Source organism: Crocuta crocuta, unplaced genomic scaffold (genome assembly GCF_008692635.1).
Source record: "Crocuta crocuta isolate KB4526 unplaced genomic scaffold, BGI_CrCroc_1.0 scaffold282, whole genome shotgun sequence".
Taxonomy (NCBI): Eukaryota; Metazoa; Chordata; class Mammalia; order Carnivora; family Hyaenidae; genus Crocuta; species Crocuta crocuta.
Genome location: NW_027529174.1, coordinates 2,148,892 through 2,154,628, shown reverse-complemented (window position 1 = coordinate 2,154,628; position 5,737 = coordinate 2,148,892). Strand labels below are relative to the sequence as shown.

The following is a 5,737-nucleotide window of genomic DNA, read 5'->3' as shown; positions in this document are numbered from 1 at the left end:
CAAGTTCATTGATTTCTGCCGTTATTTTTTATTATTTACTTTTTCTTTCTTGGATTTCTGTCTTTTTCTGATTCCTTTAGATATATGTATATAAACTATTGATTTCTAAATTTTTAAATGTAACTTTACTACATTTCACCATTTTTTATTTCTTATTTCATCATTACTTAAGTCAAAAATTGTTTCCAGTTACCATTGTGATTTCTTCTCTGACCCATTGGTTATTTAGATATGTACTATTTAATTGTCAAACACTTGAGGATTCTCTGATTATCACTGACTTAATTGATTTTTAGCTTAATCGAAAACCTCCTGTGCTGTATGTCAATTAATTGACAAGGATGCTATGACAATTCAATTAGGGAGGGAAAGCCTTTTCAACAAATGTTACTAGACCAAGTGGGAGGAAAATTAACCTCCTACCTCTGCATTACACCACAAACAAAAATTAAATTTGAGGAGATAGATCAGAAAGCTAAATCCACAAAACTTCTGGAAAAAAAATATAGGAGAATATTTTTTAGGCTTTTAGGTAGACTTTAAGCAGAGATTCTTAAAGGACACTGAAAGCACTAAATGTTAAGAAAAAAAATGACCAATTGGAGTTCATCAACAATTAAAAACTTCTATTCATCAAAACTACAGTTAGAAATTATAAAGGAAAACCACAGAGTAGAGAAAATATATGTAATACATATATCTGACAAAAGACAAGTGAGAAAATATATGTAATACATATATCTGACAAAAGACAAGTATCAGAATGTGTAAAGAATTCTTATCAGTAATTAAAAAACTACAATTTAAAAGACAGACAAAAGACTTAGAACAGACAGTACATAAAAGAACGTATTTAAAATGCTGTCATTATTAGTCACCAAGGAGTTGCAAATCAAAACCTCACACTAGAATGGCTCAGACTGAAAGCCTGCCAACACCAAATGTCGATGAGGCTGTGTAAACTCTATTACTAATGAGAGTATAAAATGAGAGAGTATAAAATGATATAGCCATTTTTATAAAATGTTTGGCAGTTTCTTATAAAGTTAAACATTCGTCAACCCTGTAACCTAGGAGTTCCGCTCCTCGGTGTTTACCCAAGAGAAATGAAAATATATGTTCACAAAGAGACTTGTACTAGAACATTCTTACCAGTGTTATTCTTAATAGCCCTAAAATGGAAACAACCAAATGTCCATTCATAGGGGAACTTAGTATAAGTTGTGGTATTTTCATACAATAGACTATGGTTCAGCAATAAAAAGATGTAAAGTACTGATACATTCAACAGTGTAGGTGAATCTCAGAAACATTATGCTGCATGAATAAAGCCAGACACAAAAGAGTACATTCTATATGATTCAGTTTGCATGCAGTTCAGAAATATTACATGGTAATAGAAATGGGTTTCTTTGGGTGGTGGCATTTTACTAAAAGGGACATGAGGAAACTTCTGGAGTGATGAAAATGCCTTATGTTATTATTTTGTTAGTGGTTACACATTTGGATTCCTTTATCAAACTGTATCAAATTGTACACTTAAAAATGTATTCTGGAGCGCCTGGGTGGCTTAGTTGGTTAAGCATTTGACTCTTTAAATTTTTTTTTATGTTTTTATTTATTTCTAAGAGAGAGGGACAGTGTGAGCAGGGGAGGGTCAGAAAGAGAGGGAGACACAGAATTTGAAGCAGGCTCCAGGCTCTGAGCTGTTAGCAGAGTCCGACGTGGGTCTCAAACCTATGAACAGTGAGATCATGACCAAACCTACGAGCAGTGAGATCATGACCTGAGCTGAAGTCAGACACTTAACTGACTGAGCCACCCAGGCGTCCCAGCATTTGACTCTTGATCTCGACTTAGGTCTTGATCTCAGGGTTGTGAGTTCAAGCCCCGCACTGGGCTCCACACTGGATGTGGAGCCTACTTTAAAAAAAAAAAAGTATATTTTACTTTATGTACATTTTATTTTGCTTTTAAAAAGTTACTATTTTTGCTATTTCCTGTGAATTTATATTATTTCAGAAGAGTAAGCTCAAAAAAGTACTCCATGGTTTCTATTTATTGAAATTTCTTGAAACTTATTTTATGACCCACATATGGTTAACTTCTCTAATGTTTCATGTGTACTTTGGAAGAATATGTAGTTGTAGTTGTTGGGTGCAGTATTCTACATAGGTTACTAAGGCTGAATTTGTTAATTGTGTTATTCAAATCTTTTGTATCCTTATTTTTGTCTTTTTTTTGAGTATTTTTGTGACTTAGATATGTGTTAAAGCACTTTAAAATCTTTATAATTTTGAACATATTAATCACAATTTTTAAAAACTTTTAAATGTTTTTATTTTTGAGAGAAAGAGAGAGAGAGAGAACATAGATAGGGGAGGGTTAAAAGAGAGGGGAAGACACAGAATCTGAAGCAGGTTCTAGGTTCTAAGCTGTCAGCACAGAGCCCCATATGGGGCTCGAACCCATGAACCATGAGATCATGACCAGAGCCAACGTCAGATGCTTAACTGACTGAGCCACTGAGGCATTCGTTATTTTAATGAATTATTTTATTTTATTATTTAAAGACAATACCCCTTGATCACCTCTGGGTTCCGTTTTCATTGTCTATTTCTTTCTTGAACCTATGCCCTGGCATATCCCGTAATAGTTGATTAAATACAGGACATTTTGTATAAAGAATCAAAATACTGTGGATGATGGTATCTGTCTTTAGGGGCTTACTTTTTGCTTCTGGTAGGCAGTCACAGTAGGGGAGGTGTCCTTAATCCAATGAGGGACCAAAGTGATTTGATTTTCAGCTCTGGTACTTTTTTGGTCCACTATGTGTGCCTCTATGCAGCTGCTTTCTGCTTGGCTTCTCAGCAGTTTTGCCCTGTGCCTCTTAAAGATCAGTAGATGTTTTGAAAGGAAACGCAGTATAATGATTTGCCTCAGTTTTGTTTCTCTTCTCCCTAAGATCTTGGCCTCTCATGTTATGGCCTTTAAACAGATTTTAGATATATTTATCCAGCTTTTCTAGTTGTGTTCAATGGAAAGTTGGTCTGATACAAACTAGCCCCTCATAACCAGAAGTGGGAATCCTTCTCTAAGCCTATAGTATCAAATCCTGGTCAGGGCCAGACACCCATTGTCATCCTGAGATTTGAAGAGATTGCTTTCTGTATCATTGTCCCACAAAGTTATCTTCTTTTCTTTGGCTATGCAAAGAGCATATTTGAATTTGGGGTTGTCTCCTGGATATTTCCCACATCCATTCCAGTTAAAATATATTGTTACCATGTCACAGATTTTATTCTGGCATCTTTATAAGAGATTGTGCATGCCTACCCTAGAGAGCCCTTTAACCTCATTAACTCTCTGATTGATATTTGAATAAAAAAGTGCCTTTGCTACCTCTGGGGGAGGAAACAATCTTTTTTTTTTTTTNCTGTATCCCTTGGGTAAATTCCTAGCAGTGCTATTGCTGGGTCATAGGGGAGTTCTAGTGTTAATTTTTTGAGGAATCTCCGCACTGTTTTCCAGAGGGCCTGCACCAGTTTACATGCCCACCAACAGTGTAGGAGGGTGCCTGTTTCTCCACATCCTCGCCAGCATCTAGAGTCCTATGATTTGCTCATTTTCACCACTCTGACTGGCGTGAGGTGGTATCTCAGTGTGGTTTTGATTTGTATTTCCCTGATGAGGAGGGATGCTGATCATCGTTTCATGTGTCTGTTGGCCATCTGGATGTCCTCTTTGGAGAAGTGTCTGTTCATGTCTTCTGCCCATTTCTTCACTGGATTGTTTGTTTTTCGGGTGTGGAGTTTGGTGAATGGGGGAGGAAACAATCTAATGGTTACTGCCTTCAGTTCTCTGCTAGGTTGAGTGTGTGTCTTTTAGCTCCTTGAATTTTAGCTAAACTACCATGAGAAATAAATGTGAGCATGCTGTGTATAAGAAAGTATTCATGGCCATGATTCTTTCAGCCCCTTCAAAAGTAGAAACAGTTTATAATAAATGCTTTTATGACTCTAGAATAAATTTAGGCTAAGGAATGAAAGTTTAAAATTATTAAACCTAATTGAAAACCTCAGCAAAAAAAAAAAAAAAAACACAAACCAAACAAAACGCCTTTGTACTGACTTCTGCCAGAATGGAAAAGAGATTCATTTTGAAGCCTTCCCAAGAGGACTGAAGATATAAAGCTCTTGATGTTCTGTTTTTTCTCAACAGTTCACAAGAACAGTGATTTGCAGATTTTCTCAACAATGTATTCCATTTCCTGAAACACTTAACCACTAATCTCCTTTTTACAAGAAGAAAATTTTGGTGGAGAGTTACCCAGCAAGGAAAGGATGCGTGGCTATTAAGATAGGTAAGTCATTTGTTTAGAGGACAGGGAGGGAAGTAGCTTATGGAAGAAGTACTAAAGAGCATTTTATTTACTGTGAATAGGATTCTAGAAATATGCATTTCACTATCAAGGTAAAAGATCCTTGTCGCTGATGACCTTCTAATTCTAGATTTAATACTCAGCTCTTCTACTTACCAGATGTGGTCACTTAAATTATTTTAGCCCCCTTTCTTTAATCTATATGAAAAAATTCATATGAAAAGTTTTTGCAAATGGCAGGATGTAATATAAAAATGTAATTATCACCATATTGTTTTGTTACTGTTATAAAATTCTATGGAGTAGTTAGTGGCCTTGTGTCTTGTGGTACATTTGGACCATAGAGCTTGTTAGTGTGAATTTGGAAACTCCATCTTGAGTGAGAGGAGTGGGAGGTCTTCCCCACCTGGCTCCTCTGTAAGTACATTATACCATTCTCTTGTCTATAGGTATTTGTTACTTTTTAGAGAAGTCGTGCAAAAGATGAAAGTTAAAGATAAGATCAGAGGAAAGAAAATAACTCTGAGTTGTTGTGGCAATTACTATTATTATTAAGTATTTGGATACGTTATTTCCTTTAATCCACATACCACATCTTGTAAGATGGATGTTATCTATACCATGACATTTTTCCTTAAGAGAATTCCTTGGGGCGCCTGGGTCACTCGGTCAATTAAGCGTCCCAACTCTTAATTTTGGTTCAGGTCATGATCTCACAATTTGTGAGTTTGAGCCCCATGTCAGTCTCTGTGCTGACAGTGTGGAGCTTGCTTGGGATTCTCTCCCCACCCCCCCCCCCCCCCCCCCCCGCCTCTCTCTCTCTCTCTCAAAATAAATAAAAATGTTTGTGGAGTGCCGGGGTGGCTCAGTTGGTTAAGCATCCAACTGTTGGTTTTGGCTCAGGTCATGGTCTCACAGGTTTGTGAGTTCGAGCCCCACCTTGGGCTCTGCACTGACAGTGTAGAGCCTGCTTGGGATTCTCTCTCTCCCACTCTCTCTGCCCCTCCACCACTCATGCTATCTCTGTCTCTCAAAAACAAAACAAAACAAAAAAACCCCACAACTTAAAAACATAAATATATATATATATNGTGTGTCACTTTACAGAAGATGAAGATATAAACCATTCTGATTTATCATAATTTGGAAGATATTGGATGGTGGAAATTTGAAGTTTTTAATTTTTTCTGATGTTTTATAGTACACATGTACATTTCTGTGATCACAAGTGATTAATTACAAATAGATACTGGATTTGAAAAAACTTGGTCAAGCACCTGTTATGAGCTAGGTACTGTTTTAGATGCTTGTTCATGTCAGCGAGCAAAACATGAAGATCCTGGCCCTCTGGGAGCT

The 5,737-nt window shown here is 36.6% G+C and overlaps 1 protein-coding gene across 1 annotated transcript in view; it reads left to right on the top strand.

Moving 5' to 3' along the window:
- The first annotated feature begins 4,330 nt into the window (after nt 1–4,330).
- CRACD (capping protein inhibiting regulator of actin dynamics) overlaps nt 4,331–5,737 on the top strand; it is a 133,997-nt gene continuing 132,590 nt past the window's right edge. Inside the window, exon 1 of the mRNA XM_077757745.1 lies at nt 4,331–4,363. The gene's annotated coding sequence lies outside the window, so the exon portion shown is untranslated. The remainder of the gene's footprint in view (nt 4,364–5,737) is intronic.